Source organism: Dendrobates tinctorius, unplaced genomic scaffold (assembly GCF_039654945.1).
Source record: "Dendrobates tinctorius isolate UK_male_01 unplaced genomic scaffold, ASM3965494v1 ptg000017l, whole genome shotgun sequence".
NCBI lineage: Eukaryota > Metazoa > Chordata > Amphibia > Anura > Dendrobatidae > Dendrobates > Dendrobates tinctorius.
In genome coordinates this window covers 3,561,088-3,587,336 of record NW_027361685.1, presented here as the reverse complement: position 1 = coordinate 3,587,336, position 26,249 = coordinate 3,561,088, and the positions used below count along the sequence as shown (strand labels likewise).

Sequence of the window (26,249 nt, the reverse complement as noted above, 5' to 3'; positions counted from 1 at the left end):
GCTGCACAATTTGCATGATACTATTGTTCTGGGTTTTCCCTGGTTGCAAACTCATAATCCAGTTTTGGATTGGACATCTGTGTCTGTGGTGAGTTGGCGTTGTCAGTGTGTTCTTAGTGACACTCATGTTTTCTCCACCTCTCCTCAGTCTCATGATATTCCTGATTATTTGGCTGATTTTTCTGATGTATTTAGTGAGAGTAAGTCTGCATTTTTGCCTCCTCATAGGAGTTCTGACTGTGCAATTGAGTTGATGCTCGGGTGTAATTTTCCCAAGGGTCGGCTTTTCAACTTATCTGTACCCGAACATGATGCTATGCGATCTTATATCAAGGAGTCGTTGGAGAAGGGTCATATTAGACCATCCTCTTCACCCTTAGGTGCTGGGGTTTTTTTGTTACCAAGAAAGATGGTTCATTAAGACCTTGTATTGACTATCGTTCCCTTAACAAAGTTACAGTTAAATATCAGTACCCGTTACCCCTGATTTCTGATTTATTTTCCAGAGTTAAAAGTGCCTGCTGGTTTACCAAGCTTGACCTCAGGAGGGCGTATAATCTTGTTCACATCAAGCACGGGGATGAATGGAAGACAGCGTTTAATACTCCTGAGGGACATTTTGAGTACCTGGTGATGCCTTTTGGGCTCACTAATGCCCCTTCTGTCTTCCAATCCTTTATGAATGATATTTTTCTGGACTTTGTGGATAAGTTTTTGATCATCTATCTGGATGATATTTTGATCTTTTCCAGTGATTGGGATTCTCATGTGGAACATGTCCGGACTGTGTTCCGGATTTTGAGGGAAAATTCCCTGTATGTTAAGGAATCGAAATGCCTCTTTGGTGTACAGAGGATTTCATTTTTGGGATTTATTTTGTCTTCGTCGACTATTGAAATGGACCCGGCCAAGCTACAGGCCATTTATGATTGGGTTCAGCCCACTTCTTTGAAGGCTCTCCAGAAGTTTTTGGGGTTTGCTAATTTTTATCGTAAATTTATAGGTAATTTTTCTGGTATTGTCAAACCACTGACTGATCTGACCAAGAAGGGCGCTGATGTGCTGAAATGGTCTCCAGAGGCTGTCTCGGCATTTCAGGAGCTTAAGCGGAGATTCACTTCTGCTCCGGTTCTACGGCAACCTGATGTCTCACTTCCATTTTAGGTGGAGGTAGATGCTTCTGAGATTGGTGCAGGAGCTGTTTTGTCCCAAAAAGATCCGGTGACTTCTAAAATTAATCCTTGTGCCTTCTTTTCTCGAAAGTTCTCCCCATCTGAACGTAACTATGTCGTGGGGAATCGGGAATTGTTGGCCATGAAATGGGCATTTGAAGAGTGGAGACATTGGTTGGAGGGAGCTAGACATCAAGTTGTGGTCCTCACCGACCACAAGAATTTGATTTATCTTGAATCGGCCAAGTGCTTGAACCCTAGACAGGCTAGGTGGGCCTTGTTTTTCACACGTTTTGATTTTGTGGTCTCTTTTCTTCCGGGCACTAAGAATGTCAAGGCAGACGCCCTCTCTAGGAGTTTCCTTGCTGATTCTCCTGTTGTGACTAAGCCTGCTACCATCTTAGGCGAGGGGGTAGTTCTTTCTGCCATCCAGGGTGGATAAAAATCTTGATTTTTTTAAAAAAATCAAAAAAATCAGATTTTTTTGATTTAAATCAGATTTTTTTGATTTAAATCATTTGATTTAAATCAGATTTTTAAATCAAGTTGTACACAAGCAAAACTTTGTCTTTTTGCAAATCTAATTGTTTTACACAAATAAAAATATTAAAACAGTTGATTATGAAACCTAATAATTTTTATTTGCACTATTAAACACTCAGAATTGAACTACAGAGAGTAAGTACTTTTTAACAATAGCCTATCTCTAACGTTTGAAGTAAGCAAACATCTTCAGTGAATACATCAGTCCTTTAAGCCTACTGTTTATTTAGGACTTTTAATAGGAAAACCAGTTGTCCTGCTTTAGCAGTTCCTAAGCGGTTTCGGACTGTTGTGTGCACAAAACCAAATGAAGAAAACAATCTCTCTACTCCTGCGGATGAAGCCGATGCAGTCAGTAGCTGAGTAGCTAGATTTATTATCTTTGCTGGAAGAACAAGTGATTGCGACTTCCACCAGTCCAGTGGTTTTAGTTCATTAACGACGTTATCTGCAAACATGTATTTTTGAAATGGTGCAGATTCACACTTCAATTTCAGCACAGTTGCCACAATGTCATGGTTAGTATTGGCGAGCCACTCCATTGCAGAGTTGATTTCCGCCTCAGATAATTTTTTCCCTCTGTAGATGGGATGCAAGATATTGGCTAAATAGTGTTCTTCTTTTAATGCTTGGTCCTTGCGGTGCTGTATTGCAACCTTTACATTGTTTGAGAGGTTCAAGAGATCTAGAGAACCTTCTAAATCTTTCCAAACTTCTGTGGCATCAGCTATGGTTGCAGTATCTTTCTGCATTTTATCCAACGCAATCGATATTGGCTTTAACCTTTCCAAAAGGTCCTCGGCATTTCTCTTCACACCAAGATTTAATACTTTGCTTTGTATATTAGCATCAATTTTATCCCGATGTGTTTCGCAAATGGACAGTAATTTTGACCAGTTGTTAATAAACAGTTCCAAGCAGTCAGCCAAGGTATTCCATCTAACATCTTGTGGTAGAACCAACTTCAGTCCTCCCATTTCCTTGTAGGTTGCATGTGCAAAATGATTATTGCGGAAATATTTAACAATTTCTACAACATGTTCCTTGACACCCAAAATATGCAGGTCTTTTGCCAAAAGATGCAACAAATGGGCAGAACAACCGTATGTAATGACATTTGTCATCCTGTGCCAGTTCCGCTCGCATTTTTGCCACATTGCTTGCGTTATCAGTAACTAAGCTCCTTACTTTACATCCAAACTGTTCTTGGCATTGGTGAATTGAGTTCTTAGCAATTTCAAGTAAATATTCAGCAGTATGTGAATTTCCAGATGTGTCGATTGTGTCTGTAAGGTAAGTTTCACCATCTTCTGTTGTGACACAAGTGCAAATTATGGGGTCGTTGTGGATGTTGCTCCAACCATCCAAGCTCATGTTAACAACCTTGTCTTTCAAATATTTTGTACAAGCCGCTCTTTCTATGTCGTATACAGCCTGAAGATGTTTTCCTGAGATATCAAATCTACTTGGTGGTTTGTAGCCTGGTCTAATTCCTTCGATCATTTGTACAAACAATGGGTGCTCAACTAGTCGGAAAGAAGAATTGGTTGCAAATATGAATTTAGCAATTAATTCATCAAAATGTTCTTTCTGGCTCGTCGTAGTCTTTAAGATGAATTTTTCTACACTTTGCACGCAAAGTTTTTTTTTGGGCTGCTTTGTTGAAGTTGTACCCAGATATTGATTGTCACGTGCAGCACAAGCCATATTTGACCCTGAAAGCACAGAAATTAAAAATATAAATCGACTGCGTATTTGAAGAAATATAACGAAAATATTGAAACAAACTTTTTGAACAATGTAATGGTCCTCGTCCTATAAGGGCTGTCTCAAAAGTTATGCTACTCAAGTTTTCCGGTGAGGTTGCTGTAATACTGGTAACTAATATCAGAGCCTCAGCAACTGAAAAAAATTATGTCACAAAAGTTTTAAAAATGTTTTTTTTTTTAAATGGTCAATTTGGCAGACTTCAAAAGTGAATTGCAGCCTACAATAAAAAAAAAATAAGCGTATACACACTTTATTTTTACTTAAAGGACATGTGCACCTTTATTTTTTAAGGTGCAGCCAGTCACAGTGTGCACATGTCCTCCCCCCGCAGCTCTCTTACCTCCGATGTCAGCGCTGCGGGGATCCGTGGCTTCGTTCTGCCCGTCCGCGAGCGCGCCTCCATTCATTTCAATGGAGCGTGCGGCCCGCTGACGTCACGCCGCTGGATCACTGCGAGTAGGCCGCAACCGGAGGACGGGAGGCGGACGGTCAAAACGAAGCCACGGATCTCAGCGCTGCGGGGATCGGAGGTAAGAGCGCTGCGGGGGGAGGACATGTGCACCTTAAAAAAATTAAGGTGCACATGTCCTTTAGCGTTAATTTTCTGTGAAATATTGCCTTAACATAAATTTAAATTCTATACTCCAGAACTACCAGTGCTAGAAATTTTTCTTTTCATAGACTTTAACCATCCCAGTAAAATGTCTGTTAAAAAAATAGGTTGTAAATTAATTGCCAGACTTACCACTAGTACTAGGCTCCTGGTGCATAAGAAGCTGTGGGGGTTCATTGACATTAGTTGTATCACTATCAACATCTTCATTTCCCTTCTGGTTGCAGTTTTCATAATGTGATTTCAAACGGCAAACAAGTCCTTGGATATCCTTTTGACAGTATTTGCACTTTGCTCTTGCACCTTTCTTTCCAAGATCTGCTGCTGGCATCTCAACAAAATGAACCCAAATAGGGTCTCTCTTACGACCTGCTGCCATGGCTCACACAGATCACTTATGAAGTTTGATTGTTACTACAGCCTGAGCCAAGCACTGCTGATGTTACTACAGCCTGAGCCAAGTACTGCTGACTATCCAACAAGTTTGGGCATGTCAACTGAATGCAGGGAAAAAGAAACTAAACCAAAACTGAAACCAAGCTAGAAGTGTGGAATTAAAGGGGCAGTATGAACAAAATGTGGAGGCTATTAATAGTTTATACAATTAAGACATGCTGCTTTTAAACACCTACCTATTGCCATATAGTAAAACAAAAAAGATTTTTACTTACTTTGGGGTCCCCCCCTCACCCTGGCGTTAGATCGTTGCCCCTAGTTTCGTCCGTGTAACTATGGGCGCACATGCACACTGCTCTCACTTCTCATTTTAATCGTGATTTATATTAAAAAAAAACCTTTTGATTTAAATCAGTGATTTAAATCATGATTAAAATCATGATTTAAATCGATCCGATTTAAATAGAAAAAAATCTTTTGATTTAAATCGTGATTTAAATCATGATTTAAATCGGCGTGATTTAAATCAATCCACCCTGTTAACTAGTGGGACAGTTTTATAGGGCGGGTCGTTACGGATGCAGCGATACTAAATGTGTGTATTTTTATTGCTTTTTTTTTCCAAAAAATGAATTAGGGATTTTTTTTTTTTATAAATTAATTTTACACTTTTTTTTTTTTTTTTTTTTTACTTTATTACATTGTCCCAGGGGGGGACATCACTGTCATGTGTCTGATCGCTGATCTGACAGGTTGCACAGCACTGTCAGATCAGCAATCTGACAGGCACTGCTGGCTTCCTCCGTGCCTGCACTCTGCAGGCACTGAGGAAGCCGCCTCCCTGCAGGCCCCCGCGGCCATATCGGATCTGGAGGCCTGCAGGGAGGAGGACCCTCGGAGCGACACAGCACATCGCATCGCTCCGGGGGTATCAGGGAAGCACGGATGGAACCCTCTCCCTGCATGCTTCTCTCCAATGTCCCAGTACACTGCGATCATGTTTAATCGCAGTGTGCCAGGGGTTAATGTGCCAGGGGCGGTCCGTGACCACCCCTGACACAGTGCAGAGTGTCAGCTGTGATAATCAGCTGACACCCGGCTGCCATAAGCGGCGCTCCCCCAGTGAGTGCTGCTGATCGCATTAGATTTACTATTCCATCCTTGGGACTTACTGTAGGTCCCAGGTCAGATGGACGGAATAGTACATCTAATGTAGGAAAGGGGTTAAGGCACATTAGAGATTAATGAGAAAAAAAAAAACATTTTGTACCAAAGTCCCCTGTTCTTTAGCTGCAAAAAATGTATTGAGGTACTTAACACAAAATTCCTCTCTCATTGAATCCACTATAGGACACGAGCATGGGTAAAGGGAAGAGGACCTGTTGTGAATTCTCTCTCTGGCTTCCCTCTGGTGATTACTGAAGATAGTGGAGCTGGTCAGATTGACAAAGGGGTTGCGAGTTCTCTTTCTGGACTCCCTCTGGTGGTTACTGGAGGTAGTGGAGCTGATCTGATTGACAGAGGCTTGTCACCTGATGTTTGTGCTTTCATCTTGTTTCACCGTCAATACATGTTGGGGGCTGTCTATTGCTTTGGGGTCTGCTCTGGGGCAGTTTAGATTTTCCCTTTCTTTCTTTAGGCTTATTTAGTTCTCCGGCTATGATGAGGCGTCTAGGACCACCGTAGGCACGCTCCACGGCTACTGCTAGTTGTGTGGATAGGATCAGGGGTCTGCAATCCGCTAGTTACCAACCTCTCCGGTTTTCTGGGCTTAGCTTGCTTTTTGTTTCTTCCTCCTCGGTGACTCATTCATAACAGTGGGCCCCATCGTTGCACAGTCTATTTTTCTGCCTGCGTTTGTGTTTTCATCAACAATATATGTTTGGGGGCTAGCTATTCCTTTGGGGTCTGCTCCAGGGCAGTTTAGATTTCCCCTTTCTTTCTTTAGGCTTAGTTAGCTCTCCGGCTGTGCCGAGGCGTCTAGGATCATCGTAGGCATGCTCCATGGCTACTGCTAGTTGTGTGGATAGGATCAGGGGTCTGCAATCCGCTTAGTTACCAACCTCTCTGGTTTTCTGTGGCTTAGCCTGGGCCTGCTATCCTCCTCGGTGACCCATTCATAACAGAATCACCAGCCTAACTGTAGACTCTAGGGTACTCTAAGTGTCAATTTTTTTTCCATATATTTTTTCCTTTTTTTTCTGGGGCCGTAGGAGGATATTTTTTGTCTAAATGGAGACTAAGCAATTGTCCTATCGTGTTGAGCAGCTCGCTGCTGAAGTGTGGGGAATTTCTGCCTATCTCGCTCAAACTTCTGCTGTTGAACCAAAAATCCCTACTCCTGATGTGTTTTCTGGGGATCGGTCTAAATTTCTGAATTTTAAGAATAATTGTAAATTATTTCTTGCCTTGAAGCCTAACTCCTCGGGGAGCTCGGTGCAGCAGGTTAAAATTGTCATCTCCCTGCTGCGCGGCGATCCCTAGGATTGGGATTTTTCTCTGACACCTGGAGATCCTATTCTGGCTAATGTGGATACGTTTTTTCAAGCCTTGGAGTTGTTGTATGATGAACCTAATGCTGTTGATCAAGCTGAGAAAACCTTATTGGCATTGAACCAGGGTCAGGATTCTGCAGAGTTATATTGTCAAAAATTCTGAAAGTGGGCGGTCCTTACTAAATGGAATGACGATGCCCTAGCGGCTCTCTTTCGGAAGGGTTGGGCAGAAACCATAAAATATGTTATGGTGGGATTTCCTGTCCCCTCTGGTCTTAACTCCATGTCATTGGCCATTCAAATTGATCGACGTTTACGTGAGCGTAAAACTACACGAGAGGCGTTGCCGCCTTTCGAACGAACTTCTGAACCCATGCAATGTGATAGGGTTTTGTCTAGGGCGCAATGTCAGGAGTTTAGAAGGCGTAATAAGTTGTGTTTTTTCTGCGGGGACGCCTCTCGTACTATTGCTGTCTGCCCTAAACGAGAAAAGCGTTTTGCTCACACATTTGTGGTAGGCAGTGTACAACCTAAGTTCCTTTTGGCGATTACCCTGATCTGCTCCTTGTCTACATTTTCCGCTAAGGCTTTTGTAGATTCAGGAGCAGCTTTGAATCTGCTGGATTTAGACTTTGCTAAACGTTGTGGTTTTCCCATGATACCCCTGTGGACTCCTATCCCTTTGAGGGGTATTGATGCTACTCCTTTGGCGGAGAATAAACCCCAGTTTTGGACCCAGGTGATAATGTGAGTCGTCCCAGACCACCAAGAAAATTGTAAATTTTTGGTGTTGCACAATTTGCATGATACTATTGTTCTGGGTTTCCCTTGGTTGCAAACTCATAATCCTGTTTTACATTGGAAATCTGTGTCTGTGGTGAGTTGGGGTTGTCAATGTGTTCTTAGTGACACTCCTGTTTTCTCCAGCTCTCCCCAGTCTCATGATATTCCTATTTGGCTGATTTTTCTGATGTATTCAGTGAGAGTAAGTCTGCGTGTTTGCCTCCTCACAGGAGTTATGACTGTGCAATTGAGTTAATGCCCGGGCGTAAATTTCCCAAAGGTCGGCTTTTCAACTTATCGGTACCCGAACATGATGCTATGCGATCCTATATCAAGGAGTCATTGGAGAATGGTCATATTAGACCATCCTCTTCACCTTTAGGTGCTGGCTTTTTTTTGTGGCCAAGAAAGATGGTTCACTAAGGCCATGTATGGACTATCGTTCCCTTAACAAAATCACTGTTAAATATCAGTACCCGTTACCCCTGATTTCTGATTTATTTTCCAGAGTTAAAGTGCCTGTTGGTTTGCCAAGCTTGACCTCAGGGGGGCGTATAATCTTATTCGCATAAAACACGGGGATGAATGGAAGACAGCATTTAATACTCAGGAGGGACATTTTGAGTACCTGGTGATGCTTTTAGGCTAATGCCACTTCTGTCTTCCAGTCTTTTATGAAGGATATATTCCGGGACCTTGTGGATAAGTTTTTGATCATTTGTCTGGATGATATTTTGATCTTTTCCAGTGATTGGGATTCTCATGTGGAACATGACCTGATGGTGTTCCGGTTTTGAGGGAAAATTCTCTGTATGTTAAGGGATCGAAGTGCCTCTTTGGTGTACAGAGGATTTCATTTTTGGGATTCATTTTGTACCCGTCGGCTATTGAAATGGACCCGGCAAGATACAGGCCATTTATGATTGGGTTCAGCCTACTTCTTTGAAGACTCTCCTGAAGTTTTTGGGTTTTGCTAATTTCTACCGTAAATTTATAAGTATTTTTTCTGGTATTGTTAAACCACTGACTGATTTGACCAAAAAGGGCGCTGATGTGGTGAATTGGTCTACAGAGGCAGTTTTGGCATTTCAGAAGCTTAAGCGGAGATTCACTTCGGCTCCGGTTCTACGGCAACCTGATGCCTCACTCCCATTTCAGGTGGAGGTAGATGCTTCTGAGATTGGTGCAGGAGCCGTTTTGTCCCAAAGAGATCCGGTGAGTTCTAAGATGAATCCCTGTGCCTTCTTTTCTCAAAAATTCTCCCCATCTGAACATAACTATGACGTGGGGAATCGGGAATTGTTGGCCATGAAATGGGCATTTCAAGAGTGGAGACATTGGGTGGAGGGAGCGAGACATCAAGTTGTGGTCCTCACTGACCACAAGAATTTGATTTATCTTGAATCAGCCAAACACTTGAATCCTAGACAGGCTAGGTGGGCCTTGTTTTTCACGCGGTTTAATTTTGTGGTCTCTTTTCTTCCAGGCACTATGAATGTTAAGGCGGACGACCTTTCTAGGAGTTTCTTTGCAGATTCTTTTGATGTGACCAAGCCTACTACCATTCTAAATGAGGGTGTAGTTCTTTCCGCCATCTCACCCGATTTGAGACGTGCCCTGGAGGAATTTCAGGAGGACAAACCTGAACGTTGCTCTATGGGGAAATTGTATGTTCCTGACCTGTGGAGGAAAAGCGTAATGTCTGAAATTCATTTCTCCGCATTGGCTGGTCATCCAGGTATTTTTGGTACCAGAGATTTGGTGAGTCGGTCTTTTTGGTGACCTGCCTTATCTCGTGATGTCAGGAATTTTTGTGCAGTCCTGTGGGACTAGTTCTCGGTCCAAGCCCTGTTCTCGTTCTAGTGGGTTGTTGATGCCCCTGCCGGTGCCCAGGAGGCCATGGACTCATACCTCAATGGATTTTATTTCTAATCTTCCTGTCTCTCAGAGAATGACTGTTATCTGGGTCATCTGTGATAGATTTTCTAAGATGGTCCATCTTGTACCACTCCCAAAGTTGCCATCTTCTTCTGAGTTGGTGCCCTTGTTTTTACAACAGGTGGGTTTGGTTGCACGGGATTTCTGAGAACATTGTGTCGGACAGAGGAGTCCAGTTTGTTTCCAGATTTTGGAGAGCTTTTTGTTCCAAACTGGGAATTCAGTTATCTTTCTCCTCTGCATTTTATCCTCAGACCAATGGGCAAACTGAGAGAACAAACCAGACTTTAGAATCCTATTTGAGATGTTTCCTATCTGCTGATCAGGATGACTGGGTCTCAGTTTTGCCCTTGGCCAAATTTGCGCTAAACAATAGGGCTAGTTCTGCCACTTTGATGTCGCCCTTTTTCTGTAACTTTGGGTTTCATCCTCGATTTTCTTCAGGGCAGGTGGAATCTTCGGCCAAGTGTGGATTCTGTGGTAGAGAGAATGCAGCAGATTTTGGACCAAGTGGTGGATAAGTTGTCCCACTCTCAAGAAAAATGCCAACAGTTTTCCAACCGGCATAGGACCATTGGTCCCAGGTTTAAAGTGGGTGATATGGTTTGGTTGTCTTCAAAGAATATTCCTATGAAGGTTGCGTCTCCAAAATTCAAATCAAGATTCATTGGACCTTATAAGATTTTGGAAATCCTTAATCCCGTTTGGCTCTTCCAGTTACGTTTAAGATTCATAACGTGTTCCATAAATCCTTGTTGAAAAGGTTTGTAGAGCCAGTAGTTCCAATGGAGGCACCTCCTGACCCTGTATTGGTTAAAGGTAATTTGGAGTATGAGGTAGAGAAAATATTGGATTCTCGTTTGCTAGACGGAGACTCCAGTACCTGGTCAAATGGAAGGGTTATGGCCAGGAGGATAATTCTTGGGTCTCTGCTTCTGACATTCATGCCGAAAGATTGGTTCGTGCTTTTCACCGGGCCCATCCTTACCGGCCTGGTGGCATGGTTGAGGGTTCGGTGACTCCTCCTCAAGGGGGGGGGTACTGTTGTGAATTCTCTCTCTGGTGATTACTGAAGATAGTGGAGCGGGTCAGATTGAGAGTTCTCTTTCTGGGCTCCCTCTGGTGGTTATTGGAGGTAGTGGAGCTGATCTGATTGACAGAGGCTTGCCACCTGATAATGAGGAAGACGATTGGAGATCTGGGGTTTCTGATTAGGATTTAAGACAGCTGACTCCCTCTATCCCTGCTGGTGATTTTCTTCCTGTGCCTCCTGAGGTCTGATGTCTCCTGCTCTTTCCCTGCATGTTCAGCTAAGTGGTTCATTTGCTATTCTGTTTGCATTTGATCTGGTTTTGTTTATCTCTGCTTTATGCGGGTCAGCTAGCTCTGCCTGGGGCTGTATCACCGCCCATATGTTACTGCACGTGCCAGTTTGTTTTGTCCCCTTTTATATTGGTCTCTTTTTGCTTTGCTTTCAGAATATACCAGAGTGCTGATCTAGTGGGGGCGACGTTGTGCGACTTCAGTGTTTTTGTGCATCAGACGTGTTGGATTTTTGCAGGGTTTTTTGCGTGATTGCAGACAGTGTCTTTCCTTTCCTGTCCTGTCTGGTCAGTGTGGGCCCCATCGTTTGCTCAGTCTATTTTTCTGCCTGCGTTTGTGTTTTCATCTTGTCTCACCGACAGTATATGTTTGGGGGCTAGCTATTCCTTTGAGGTCTTCTCTGGGGCAGTTTAGATTTCCCCTTTCTTGCGTTAGGCTTAGTTAGCTCTCCGGCTGTGCCGAGGCGTCTAGGATCATCGTAGGTATGCTCCACGGCTACTGCTAGTTGTGTGGACAGGATCAGGGGTTTGCATCCGCTAAGTTACCAACCTCTCTGGTTTTCTGTGGCTTAGCCTGGGCCTGCTATCCTCCTTGGTGACCAAATTTTATCAGGGACCTAGGTGGGCCCTGTGCCATATATAACAAGTCCTAGGATGACCCCAAAAAAACCCATGAAACAAAGCCCCGAAAAAATAGAGAGAAGCATGACAGTACGTACAGCAGATAAGGTAAAGGTGAGAAATAAATATTGGACAAAGGAAATGAAAAGGTGGTAGACCCCCACAGGACCAACCCTAGCAAGCCACGAGAAGTGGAAAGAGGGGACGGGAACTTCGGAGATCTTAGACTCATCTATCTGACATCGGAGGGGTGCTGGGTCACACCAATTTTGGCAGAACACGGATGGTGGAGGCACCAGCACTCCACTTGGTGGAGATATGGCAAATGATGAATTGCCATCCAAAGAGGTCACTACTGTGGAGGGCATGGTGAAAAAAGACAGAGGAAACCCACAACACCTAGAAGAAAACAAAGAAATTTATGTAAGAAAAATCCTGCCTAAATTGTACAAAAAGCCATGGCCGCCCCTCCCAATATTCACACCGTGATCTAATGCCCATCAGCAACAATGTACAAACTGAACATGAGGTTATTACTTTACATTCTGATAAGCCTGTATGAAGCCCACTACCACGTCACAGTTACCAAAACAGGGGGGCCCTAGCTTTAAAGGGAATCTGTGCTCCCATTTTTGGCCAATAAGCTGCGGCCACCGCCATCAGGGGCTTATCTACAACATTCTGTAATGCATTCTGTAATGCTGTAGATGAGCCCCGGATGTAACCTGAAAGATAAGAAAAAAAGAGTCAGATTATACTCACCCCGGGATCCGGTCCGATGGGTGTTGCGGTTCGGTCCGGGTCCTCCCATCTTCATGTGATGCCGTCCTCCTTCTTCCTTCTGCAGCAGCGCAGGCCCTCTCTGACCTTTCCCAGCGCACTGCAGTAATTTACTCTGCCCTCAACAGGGGGAAGAAGGGGAACGTCATCACATGAAGATGGGAGGACCCGGACTGGACAGCGACACTAACCGCCCCCGGTGAGTATAATATAACTTGTTTTTCATATCTTTCAGGTTACATCCGGGGCTTATCTACAGCATTACAGAATCTTTTAAAGGTGCGACCTTGGTTACAGTGACAGCGCCCCCGGCAGGGAGAGGGGCAGCGCACTTCCTTCCCTAGGTAGACTCCTAGCACGCAGTCCCATGCAAGCAATATTACCCCCTTCTCCCCAGGTAGACCCCCCTCCAGCATGCGCATGCAGCCCCATGCAAGCAACATCACCCCCTTCTCCCCAGGCAGACCCCCCCCTCCAGCATCCAGCCCCATGCAAGCAACATCACCACCTCCCCAGGCAGACCCCCCCTCCAGCATGCACATGCAGCCCCATGCAACCAACATCAACCCCTTCTCCCCAGGCAGACCCACCTCCAGAATGCAGCCCCATGCAAGCAACATCACCCCCTTCTCCCCAGGCAGAACCGTCCTCCAGCAACATCACCCCCTTCTCACCAGGCAGACCCCCTCAAGCATGCACATGCAGCCCCATGCAAGCATCACCCCCTGCTCCCCAGGCAGACCCCCCTCCAGCATTCACCCCCATGCAACCAACATCACCCCCTTCACCCCAGGCAGACCTCCCTCTCCAGCATGAACATGCAGCCCCATGCAAGCAACATTACCCCCTTCTCCCGAGGCGGACCCCCCCCTTCAGCATGCACACGCAGCTCCATGCAAGCAACATCACCCCCTTCTCCCCAGGCATACCCCCCCTCCAGCATGCGCATGCAGCCCCATGCAAGCAACATCACCCCCTTCTCCCCAGGCAGACCCCCCCTCCAGCATCCAGCCCCATGCAAGCAACATCACCACCTCCCCAGGCAGACCCCCCCCTCCAGCATGCACATGCAGCCCCATGCAACCAACATCAACCCCTTCTCCCCAGGCAGACCCCCCTCCAGCATGCACATGCAGCCCCATGAAAGCAACATCACCCCCTTCTCCCCAGGCAGACCCTCCTCCAGCATGCGCACGCAGCCTCATGCAAGCAACATCACCCCCTTCTCCCCAGGCAGACCCCCCCTCCAGCATGCGCACGCAGCCCCATGCAAGCAACATCACCCCCTTCTCCCCAGGCAGACCCCCCTCCAGCATGCGCACGCAGCCCCATGCAAGCAACATCACCCCCTTCTCCCCAGGCAGAACCGTCCTCCAGCAACATCACCCCCTTCTCACCAGGCAGACCCCCTCAAGCATGCACATGCAGCCCCATGCAAACATCACCCCCTTCTCCCGAGGCGGACCCCCCCTTCAGCAAGCACACGCAGCTCCATGCAGGCAACATCACCTCCTTCTCCCCAGGCAGACCCCCCTCCAGCATGCGCACGCAGCCCCATGCAAGCAACATCACCCCCTTCTCCCCAGGCAGACCCCCCTCCAGCATGCGCACGCAGCCCCATGCAAGCAACATCACCCCCTTCTCCCCAGGCAGAACCGTCCTCCAGCAACATCACCCCCTTCTCACCAGGCAGACCCCCTCAAGCATGCACATGCAGCCCCATGCAAGCATCACCCCCTTCTCCCGAGGCGGACCCCCCCTTCAGCAAGCACACGCAGCCCCATGCAAACAATATCACCTCTTTCTCCCCAGGCAGAACCCCCTCCAGCATGCAGCCCCATGCAAGCAACATCACCCCCTCCCAGCTCGTGCATGAACATCCACTTACCTGCCATGACACCGGCAGGTTCCTGTCTGCTGCTCTGCTCTATGGAGGAGGAGGCCCCGCCCCTTCTGGTCACATGGGCATGACGTCAGCACAACTCCAAGCCGACTTGGATTTAGCCTCTACCCTTTTTTTTTTAACAGCTGTAACCGGAAGTAGAAGCGGCTCACCTCCGGTATCACAGATCATCGATCTTGTGGAGCGACAGGAGAGCAGTGTGGAGAGCGCGCAGCAGAGGAGGGAGCGGCCGACACCCCACAGAGGACAGAAGGGAGACGGTGTGTGGAGGGGGGAGAGAGTGTGGGGGATCAGAGCCGGAGCTGGAGGGTGGTGGACGGGGGCAGAGCCGGAGCTGGTGCGTGGCGGACGGGGGCAGAGCCGGAGCTGGTGCGTGGCGGGCGGAGCTGGTGCGTGGCGGACGGGGGCAGAGCCGGAGCTGGTGCGTGGCGGACGGGGCGGAGCCGGAGCTGGTGCGTGGCGGACGGGGGCAGAGGCAGAGCTGGTGCGTGGCGGGCGGGGGCAGAGCTGGTGCGTGGCGGATGAGGGCGGAGCCGGAGCTGGTGCGTGGCGGATGGGGGCGGAGCTGGAGCTGGTGCGTGGCGGACGGGGGCGGAGCCGGAGCTGGTGCGTGGCGGACGGGGCAGAGGCGGAGCTGGTGCGTGGTGGACGGGGGCAGAGCCGGAGCTGGTGCGTGGTGGACGGGGCGGAGCCGGAGCTGGTGCGTGGCGGACGGGGGCGGAGCCGGAGCTGGTGCGTGGCGGACGGGGGCGGAGCTGGTGCGTGGCGGACGGGGGCAGAGGCGGAGCTGGTGCGTGGCGGGCGGGGGCAGAGCTGGTGCGTGGTGGACAGGGGCGGAGCCGGAGCTGGTGCGTGGCGGACGGGGCGGAGCCGGAGCTGGTGCGTGGCGGACGGGGGCGGAGCCGGAGCTGGTGCGTGGCGGACGGGGGCGGAGCTGGTGCGTGGCGGACGGGGGCGGAGCCGGAGCTGGTGCGTGGCGGACGGGGGCGGAGCTGGTGCGTGGCGGACGGGGGCGGAGCCGGAGCTGGTGCGTGGCGGACGGGGGCGGAGCCGGAGCTGGTGCGTGGCGGACGGGGGCGGAGCCGGAGCTGGTTGTGTGTGTGTGTGTGTGTGTATGTGTGTATATATATATATATATATATATATATATATATATATATATATATATATATATAAAGTGAGATCTATATGAAATGCATATATTTCCATCACAATCCCTCCTTATAAGAATCCTGCTCCTTTCACAAGCGCTGCAACTCTTTTATGCTGCCAGTGGGTTGACGCATGCCTGATGCATACGCCCCCCCTCCATACAGACTTTTGCAAATGGGCAGTCAGGAGGTCTGTCCCTAGCGGGGGTTCATTGCATTGTAATCAAAGTCTCTTAGTCAGCAGTCTATGCAGTCAGTGGTGTGTATTCTCTAGCGGGTAGGTAATTTATTCAGTCAGGTAGGGCTTCCACAGCATCATTCCAGCTCAGGTTGGGTTGGATCAAGGAAATGCTGTAGATATAGTATATCTTGACTTCAGCAAAGCATTTGACAAAGTCTCTCATACAATCCTTATTGAAAAAATGACTAAGTATGGAATGGACAAGGCAACTGTTAGGTGGATTCATAACTGGCTTAGTGATCGGACCCAAAGAGTGGTCGTAAATGGTTGCACATCGGAAGAATGTCTCAAGTGGGGTACCACAGGGCTCTGTCCTGGGACCTGTATTGTTCAACATCTTTATCAACGATTTAGATGAAGGAATTGAGGGTAAACTGATTAAATTTGCTGATGACACAAAGCTAGGAGGGATAGCTAATACTAGAGAAGAGAGAGAGAGGATTCAAAAAGATTTAAATAAACTGGAGAAGTGGGCAGCAACTAACAGAATGGTTTTTAACAGGGAGAAATGCAAAGTACTACATCTGGGCAATAAAAATGAAAAAAGCATATACAGAATGAGAGGAATAGGGCTAAGTGACAGCACATGTGAAAAAGACTTGGGTATACTAATAGATCACAGACTGAATATGAGTCAACAGTGTGATGCAGCAGCAAAAAAAGGCAAATGCAATTCTAGGATGTATTAACAGAAGCATACAGTCTAGATCATGTGAAGTCATTATTTCCCTCTACTCCTCTTTGGTCAGACCTCATCTGGAATATTGTGTCCAGTTTTGGGCACCACATTTTAAAAAAGACATCAACAAACTGGAGCAAGTTCAGAAAAGAGCGACCAGAATGGTGACCGGTCTGAAAACCCTGTCTTATGAGGAAAGTTTGCAGGATTTGGGAATGTTTAGTTTGCAAAAGAGAAGACTGAGAGGAGACTTAATAGCTGTCTACAAATATCTAAAGGGCTGTCACATTGTAGAAGGATCAACTTTTTTCTCATTTGCACAAGGAAAGACTAGAAGCAATGGGATGAAACTGAATGGGAGGAGACACAGATTAGATATTAGAAAAAACTTTTTGACAGAGTGATCAATGAGTGGAACAGGCTGCCACGAGAAGTGGTGAGTTCTCCTTCAATGGAAGTCTTCAAACAGAGGCTGGACAAACATCTGACTGGGATGATTTAGCGAATCCTGCTTTGAGCAGGGGGTTGGACCAGATGGCCCAGGAGGTCCCTTCCAACTCTACGATTCTACGATTCTATGATTCAGGTGTATCTCTTGGTATGAGAGCTTTCTTGCAATGCGATGCGTGGATCCAGGTGGGGGTTTTTCCTCCAGGTTGGTGGCGTCAGCACTTGGAGAAGCGCCATCAAATCTGGAATTGAGTGCTCTCCTTACAAACTTTTTCAACCAACACTTAGTCTCCTGACTTCAGGGCGTGCATACCAGGCACCAAATCTGGACCTGGCCATGAAGAAGAAACTCGAGAATGGACATTAGCAAGAGTCTTGATAAATTCAATTACACAAGCAAAGTATCACATTGCATAGTCAACTGCTGGGAAGAATACCCCTAACCTGAGTTTAGACCAAAATAAAATTTAATATTGGTGACAGCTTTTACTGAGCCTATGGGAGTGTCTAATGCCATGGTTTGTCTCTTGGGCAATTTTTTAGCATGCTGCTCTTAAGTGTCCCACTTAGTCTATGGTGGGGGATGGTGGGAAGTGTGTAGGCCTAAGTCTGACCCTACTGCTGATCAGATCTCTTGTGTCAGGTTTGCTGTGAATGTGGGTCCCTGATCACTTGCTATCACTTCTGGAACCCCATATCTACACACTATTTTTTAGAGTAGCTTCTTTGCAGTAGTCTTCACCAACTGGTTCCTTACTGGGAAAGCTTCAGGCCAGATGATGTGGGAGAACTTTTTCCACTCGCCCAATGTTGCATTTGTTGGGTGCTAGACATCTGCTGGAAATTTGGCTGTTAAGGTGGGAGTCCAGATCAATCAGGTCATTCATCTGTGTCTTCAATTCTGTGTGGGGGCCATGTATCCATTGAACCACCATAGGGTACATACTTTGAGGTAGTCTGGGTGTGCCTTGAGGTAGACGTTTGAGGTAGACAGGGTTTTGGAGTTCAGTGCTTTTGCCCTTCAGCATCCAGCTTTCCTTCTCCTCCTTTGGGGTCTGGTCCTACTACTTCTTGAACAGATCCCAGGACGTCATTTTTTGTCAGGCTTTCTCGTCTTCAGTCGTTATGTAGTTGCCGTCCGGCTCTATGACCTCTCCCACTTTTCGAAATGGTCTTCCTTTGGCTGCCACGTCTGCCATGTCGATACCCCATGCCTCTACTGTTTTCAGTTTTCCGTGTGCCTTGACCTTTAACACTGCCACCACTTTTAGAAGTTGAAGAGCATCCAGCAGGTCCCTGATGGCTCCATGATGCTTCACGGTTGACCCGCTTGCTATGATGAAGTCTCTTGCAGCCCAGATGGGTCCGAAGTCGTGTGCCATGCCATGCGAGTACTTTCGTCAGCGCTATCAGTTCTGCTTCTTGGACTGACAAACTTCTGGACCATAGGATGTCTTGATTGCTGGTTACTGCAGATCTATGGTATCCTGCAGATTTTTCTCTGAAGAGTCCGTATCTGCATCCCCCTCTTGTGAGTGGGAGTAGAATGGCGGTGGAAGATGTATCTGCATCCCCCCCGTGGGAGTAGAGTCAGGCAACGGCTGAGAGCACTGAAGAGTGGTGGGGAGAGAATCTCCATTGGTTGTCCAATAATGACATCAGCAGCCTTGTCCAGGAGGGCGTGTGCTGCAAATATTGTTTTCATGCAGGAGGGCCACCCCCCTTGCAACTGGATCCAGGCCAGCGGAGAGGTAGTCTAGAGGCCTCTGGTTTTCCTCTGTGGGTCTGTTTTAAGATGCCAGTGGCATGACCTTCTTTTTCCATTCGGTAAAGATGGAATGGCTTCTCGTAGTCAGGGAGGCCTGGAGCTGGCGCAGAGACTATGGAGTCTTTCAGTTTCCTGTACGAGATGAAGGCTGCAATGCGTTGATGCAATTGTACAGAGGCTGCATTAAGACTGGAGCACCAGGGATCCAAGTTCTGCAGTACGAGACTAGACCAAGGAAGGCCAGCGGTCTTCCGGTCATCTGTCAAGCGGTTTGTCTGGCGGGCAATACGGTGTCTTCAGGAACGTAACTTGCTTTTGACACCTGGACTCTGTTTTTCCAGAACTTGCGTTGCTGCTCCACCAGGTAGAGTAGAGGAGATGAGGAAAGGGCTGTGCAGGTAGAGATGTCGATGACTTATGCATGTTCTGCAATCCAGTTGACGAGGATGGAGGACAATGCTTTGGTGAGCTGTGAAAGGCTGTTCTGGGCCCTCTTGGGCATCACTGTCCATGTGTTCTGCACCCCCCTTGTGCGTTTTCAGGTCGTCCAGGTGAACATTGAAGGAAGCATTGGACAGATCCATCACCGTGAGCACTGTTGCTGTGACTGGCATGTTTGACAGCAGAGTGTGCAGATCTGGCACAACTGGGGTTTCAAACATGGTTGCTTTGTTCACAGCCCTCAAGTCATGCACCATTCTGAACCTGGCTGCTTCTCCTTTCACAGGTTTCCTCCTGATTGGGAAAAGCTGGGACTGCACGATGATTTCTATGGACGAGGTGGCTCAATCTGGCCTTGCTCTTCACAATTCTGTGAGGGACTACCATCTTCTGGCACAGAGCCGGCAGGGAAACAAGCCGTTTACTGGGGTCCTCTTCATCAGAGATGACGTTCAGCTGAGCTTTCTTGCTCTCCACCAAGGCGGTCATTGTGGTAACTCCTGCTCTGATCACAGGGGGTCTTTTTGCTGGGACGTCTTCTTTACCAGCCAAAACACAAGCCGTGGAGACACCATCACATGTTTCTCAACGCAAGCAATGACTAGCCAGGTCTTTCCCCAGGAAGGAACAACCACAGGAAGGGCAGTCTCCAATGAAGGAAACCACCTATGCCTCTAGACATTGCTTCTACTGGCCATTTTCCTACTCCACACTGATGAGGGGCAATACCCCGAAACAGCTGTCTGTGGATGGATACCATGTTTTGGCATAGGTGGTTTCCTTCATTGGAGACTTCCCTTCCCGTGGTTGTTCCTTCCCGGGGAAAGACCTGGCTAGTCATTGCTTGCGTTGAGAAACATGTGATGGTGTCTCCACGGCTTGTGTTTTGCATGTTTTTACATATTTCCCATAAGGGATGGGGGGGGCATTGCTCTAGAATCACTGCATTGAGAAACATGTGATGGTGTCTCCGCAGTGTTGGATGTTGATCTCCAGGAGTTCATTCATCCTCATTTTTCACATTCTTTAACAGCAAGCAGCCGTTCCTTTCACCTAGCTTGATCTCAGGTCAGCATTTGTTAACCAGTTTGAGGAGCTGAGTGGCCTTCTTCTGGTCCAGGGCCTGGATAAACTTCAGGGAGCACCTTCAGAATCTTGTCCAAGATGATCCTCTGGAGCCGGAAGCAGTGCAGCCATTTCACGAAGCGTGTAAGGTCCCTTTGGGTTGAAAATTTCCTGGCCCATACCCAAGTTCTTCGGCCGTTTGTTGAACAGCGATTCCACTCAGACCTCCAGTTGGTCAGAGACAGTTTGACTCTGGGTGGTGGACAGGGTATGCTGGGCAGTGTGAGGGTACGGGGTTCCAAACTTGAGTGACACCCACCCTGGCGCAACTTGAAGTCTCCCTTGGGCCACAGGCTATTGGGTACTATATCCAGCACCTCCTTGAGTAGGCTTGCACCGGTTCAAGGCTCTTGTAGGGCCACCAGCATGATTGATTCTTCTTGGGTCAGAGGTGGAGAAAATGTCATGTCAATGTCTCTCATCCGGTGGGGTGGGCTGCTCTCCACCATAAACTGAAACAGGATGGAGTGTCCTGGCTGTGTCCACACGCTCAGGGGCTTGTAAAGCCCCCATCACACATAGCGATTTTTTTGTGACGCAACAGCGATCTCACCAGCGAGATCGTTGTGTGTGACAGCTATCAGCGACTGGCCCCCCTGCCGGGTATCGCTGATCGTTGTTGAAACATCTGTACATATTTGGGGTCGCTGGTCTCCCGCTGGCCAGCACGCATCGCTGCGTGTGACAGGCGGGAGACCAGCGAGCTGGAGCTGGTAACCAAGGTACACATCGGGTTTCTAAGGGGTGCGCGCCCCTTAGAAACCCGATGTGTACCTTGGTTACCAGCTCTCTGCATCAGCACGCTGGTAATTAAGATACAATGCGGGTAACTAAGCGACGTGCGTCGCTTGTTACCCGCGTGTCACTGGTACTGATCGCTGGTGAAGCTGCCTGTTTGACAGCTCACCAGCGATCATGTAGCGACACACCAGCGATCCTGACAAGGTGATATCGTTGTCAGGATCGCTGGTGAGTCGCTATGTGTGACGGGGCCCTAAGCTGGGAATGTCTGACTTGACCTTCAATCCCCACACAAGACACAGTGTTCTGATAGGCAGGAGGGGTTGGGGAGTTCCACATGCCTCATCACACTTCTGACTGCACCAGTGTCCACAAGGAAAGATATGACAACCCCCGGAGATTTGAGGTATTGGGTCCGCTGATGGAATTTTACATGTCAGGGGCGTGATGTCTTGCGGACCTGGCTTGCCTCTGTCCTATAGACAGGGTTCTTCACTGTTTCCTGTGTTTCTTGCTTGGCCTATTCCCCTGCGTGATGTCCTGGGCTGCCGGGGTGCTGTGCACTGGTTCCGGAAATGACCAAGGTTGCCACAGTTGTAACACCTGATGGGTCTCCCGTCCCTGCAGGGTGGGTGCTCTTCCACATCGGTGGCCACCATAGGAGGGGCTGTCTTCCGCACTCCTGGGTGGGACTGAATTCTTCTGGCTACTGCGAGCAGGGCATCTACGGCTATTGACCTGTACTCAGGCCTGGTCACTGTCAGCAGCTTCTTGATTGGTTCTCTTAGTCCATGCCTAAAGGCCTCTGCCAACATTTGTTTGTGTATCTGACCATGAATAGTGAAGCCTAAGTCTTGGAATACTTGCCTCACTCTGCCATGAAACTTGTCTACAGACTCTGTCTCGGCCTGGCTCATGTTATGTAGGCTGAGTGCTTGTCTGGCTTTGGCCTACTCTCTGAGCTGCTCAATTAGCTTTGATCCTGACTCCCAGGAGTGCACATCTAATTCTGATGGAAGCTTGAAGTGTTCCTTCATGATTGGCCAGAGTGTTTCACCTGCTTTTAATTCCATTATGGACCAGAGATCAATCCAGATTGCAGATGTTTGCTGGCTCTGCTGCATTCTTCAGTAAAATGGCATGGGGTCCATATCTGGGTCTGGCAGATTTTTCAGAATACTCAACACCTGACTAGGGGTGAAGGGCACATAGTGTAAGAGTTCTGGCTCTATCTGCCCCTGCCTACTTGGTGTCTGTGGGTTTCTTCACCTAGTACTGGGCAGCATGTATGCTGTCCCCTCTTCATATTCATCAGAGGAGAAACTGTGACATTGTGTGGGTGCTCCCCTCTTCTGAGGTTGCAGGTCTGCCTGGCACTTAGGATCCTCATTGTAAGACCCAGCAGCTGCAAACGCTGATGACTCACACCTCCCTTCTGCTAGCTGTTGTATTGGGGGGGCACCTGTGGTGTTATGTGTAGGGAGTGTTTCACTTTCTTCTCCTGGTATCCTAGCTGGCTCTTTAGAGAGGATGCCCTGTGGAGATAAGGACACCTCATTTTCTGGATTTGGCACTGGCCCAGCTGGTGACAATGAACTGAGAGGTGGGAGAGAGGGTGAGGAGCAGGGAGGGGTAGAGGAGAGAGTGGAAAGGTGGGGAGATGAAAAAAGAAAGAGGGAGGAGAGGAGGAAGGTGATAGAAGAGGAGGGGAGAGAGAAGACGAGGGGGATGAAGGAGGATGAAAGACAGGGAAAAGATGAGGGAGGAGGAAAAATAGATGAGGGAGGGGAGGTAAGAGAGGGAGGAGTGGAGAGGGAGGAGAGGGAAGGAGGAGCGCACTCCTTCCCCTTTTCTGCAGTCAGAGAAGGCATGCTTGGACTTGTGCCTTCTCCCGGGGGAGTGGGAAGCGGGGTGCCTCACAGACGGCACAGCTTAGAATTCCGCTGAAAACACTTTTTTCTCTCTTGTACACGTAAAAATAATCCTTTCCTGTTCACCTAACTCTCAGTACTTCTATGCTGTAAATCCGCTGCCACTTTATAAAACGCGGACTTCAATTCAGCTCAACTAACTTCCCTTTTTTCTTAATGCATTATGCCATGCTGCAGCTTAAAAGCTGCCCCTGTAAATCTACATTCTTAACTTTCTGAATAACACTTACTATGTCTATTCCAAAAACTTCAAAGATAAAGGTGATTAAAACTTCAAAAACTTCACAACCCTTTTTTTAAACTTGCTTAAAAAGGAAAGAAAAAAGCAAAAAAAAACCAAAATATTTATAAAAACTTCAAAAGAAAATGGAAAGCTAATAAAAACTCAAAAAATGGAGAAAAAAGAAAACAAAGAATAATCAAGAAGTTGGTAAAACTTGAAAAGAACACCTCCAAAAAGAAATCAAAAATCCAAAATTCAGTACAACTTCCAGCAATAAAATGTCCGTGCACAAATGGAGGATACACACACTTCCCCTTTCCTCTGCCTGCATCTCTCAGTAAAATCTTCTGAGAACAATGGAAACAAAAGAGCAAACTGAGACAATGGTATATATTCAACAACCCAGCATTCCCAAAAATTCTCACACTACAGTAAAAAACTTCCACCAAATGCAAGATAAAACAAGGGAAAAGCAGAGTACAGAACAAATGTGACAATATGAAAAATATCAGAGAAGCACCCTACGGGCAAAAGAGGAAGTGTAAAAGAAAAGGAAAAAAACTTTCTGCTTCAGATCTTCGTTGATGCACATATAGACGTCCGGGGAGAAATCGAGGCCCTCTTTAGTGACACGTAGCACAAGCAGCTCTGGTAACCAACAACTGCCAATCACACTTGGTGTACTACGCTCGGTCACCCGGGAATGTTAACACACTCGTCCCGCCGGTAACAGGAATCAGTGATAACTCCCACAAAATTGCCACCATCTGTACCTGGCTGGCCTCTCCTGTCCTTCCGATGTACAGGTGAATCGGCAACCTGTCAAGTGATTTGGCTTGCGATATTTCCCCCAAGCTAAACACTACCACGTGCCTGGCGATCTGGGTACTCCTGTCCCTTCCGATGCATGGGTGTATATGTGATAGCTTGATAGGAGACTAGACTAGTGATATCTCTCTAAGCCCCCACAACCCATACCTGGATAGGCTTCTCCTGTCCTCCCTGTGTACAGGTTTATTTGTGAGGACTTAGCAGGGGAAGTTGAATCTCGGATATCGGTTTCCCAGCAACCACATGCACAATCAATCACCGTTCCACCAGCTCTATCCCGGATCTAGACACAAACAGGACCCAAAGCAGACACCTTGGCTTATCCCAGGGTTTGGATAAGGGTGTGGACTTTTACACTACCTGGGAATGCGGTGGTGACCACACCTGACCGGCTAGAGGTACAGACCCGGACTGGGCACAGGGGACATTCTGGTAAGATAACCAGATTTTCTTACCTTATGGAGTTGCGCAAATCTCCGTCCCCATGAGCCAAGGCCTTAGTCGGCACCTCCGTCTCTCTGGTCAGCAGGGTCCCCGTGCGTTTCGTCCACAGCCCCGCGTCTCTGCGCCAGATGATATGGAAATTTGGATAGATATATTTCTGTGTGCTGCGGCCTGTCCTAATTAGAACAGAGTCTCATTGAGCGCTCAACAGAAAAGACACCCTAAACACCTTGTTAGCAGTATCTCTTTCCAGCAGGACTCTGCTGGTTTATTGCACATACGCGTATATGGTTTTATAATTACATACAGAAAGGAGTGGTTAGTCAATTAACATAAGGCTTGTGTTTTAATGCTATTGACTATTTGAGTAAATGAACTTATATGGCAGTGTCCGACATGAGGGTGATTTAGCATCATATGATTTACTCTTATGCATTGTCTAGCAATGTCAGCAAACCTCCGATATCAGCTAGTGCATCTGGTCCAACTTCCTCCTTTCCCATGGCTGGCTGATATATCACAAGACAATGCTACCATGAGACTATGCTGGTTCTCCAGACTGGCTCATGGGGTTAGTAGGTCATTTTCAGCAATTGATTATAAGGTTCAAGATAGCTATGAAAATGTGTCTATCAGTATATAAGGATATATGCAAGTGAGATCTGTATGAAATGTATATATTTCCATCACCGCTGGAGTGTGGTGGACGGGAGATAAAACATAACCTTTAGTAAGATAGTAGGATAAAAACAATTTTGTGTCCCCCAGAGTGAATTAATATAAATGTATCGGTGAAGTCACAAATAAAGGGGCGTGAGGAGCACAGCCCGATCAGGAGGAATGATTCCCACTTGCAATGGCCGAACTGCAACCAGCAAGTCCCAGAATCTCACGTTATGGATCTGGGAGAATCCCACAGAACCCCGCAAACAATGACTGACAGATTCTGGCTGCATATAACAGTAATGACTGGAATCTGGATGACATTAATAGAGTTACCACCCGAAATATGCCAGAGCAATAAGTGAGGAAAGGCACAAGCTCAGCCATTCATGAAGGGGGTGCGGGAGGAAAAGGAGATCCTGGGTCCAGGATGCTCCATATAGGACAAGGGGAAGAAAATTCCCTACAAGACCCTAAAGGGCTAACAGTAGTCTATCCCCAAGACTCCCCCCTGACTGTCCACAGCTCCCCCTATGCTAAACAAGCCCTGCACACCCCCATGGAAAGGCCCAATGCGTTTCTTCCAAGCTGAGTCATCAGGGGACTTATCCTTGTGATAGGAGGTCAGGTGCCATAGTGCTGAGCTAAATGGGGGGGAGGGGAGTATGAAATACATACCATGGTACTTCCGGTGGTTGAAACGCACACCAGGGTGCCATAAAGGTGCGTGAGCCGCAAGGAAAAAATCTGCGACACTCAAATGAAGGCGGACTACTAATTGTGTCCCATGAGGCAGAGGCGTGCACTCCACAACCTAGTGTTTCCAGTAAGTGGAACGCACGCCAAAATAACTTGTGGTTTCTTCAACCACATAGAAGTAGAATATGCAACCGAGTTGGCTTGATGATGCGCAGTCCACAGCCTTTTATTTCCGGCATGTGTAACGCACGCCAATGCCACATGCGGCATGTGGAACGCACGCCAATGCCACATGCGGCATGTGGAACGCACGCCAATGCCACATGCGGCATGTGGAACGCACGCCAATGCCACATGCGGCATGTGGAACGCACGCCAATGCCACATGCGGCATGTGGAACGCACGCCAATGCCACATGCGGCATGTGGAACGCACGCCAATGCCACATGCGGCATGTGGAACGCACGCCAATGCCACATGCGGCATGTGGAACGCACGCCAATGCCACATGCGGCATGTGGAACG

General features: G+C 47.7%; 1 protein-coding gene and 1 long non-coding RNA gene across 3 annotated transcripts in view; one reads left to right on the top strand and one right to left on the bottom strand.

Moving 5' to 3' along the window:
- The window catches only part of LOC141082249 (uncharacterized), an 82,180-nt gene that overhangs the window by 43,613 nt on the left and 12,318 nt on the right, over positions 1-26,249 (top strand). The gene's annotated exons all lie outside the window — the stretch shown is intronic.
- LOC141082251 (uncharacterized) lies at positions 2,924-14,389 on the bottom strand. The gene is made up of 3 exons (XR_012230480.1): positions 14,322-14,389; positions 4,231-12,052; positions 2,924-3,430 (listed from the first exon to the last, which is right to left on the bottom strand). It is a non-coding gene; the product is annotated as an uncharacterized lncRNA (long non-coding RNA).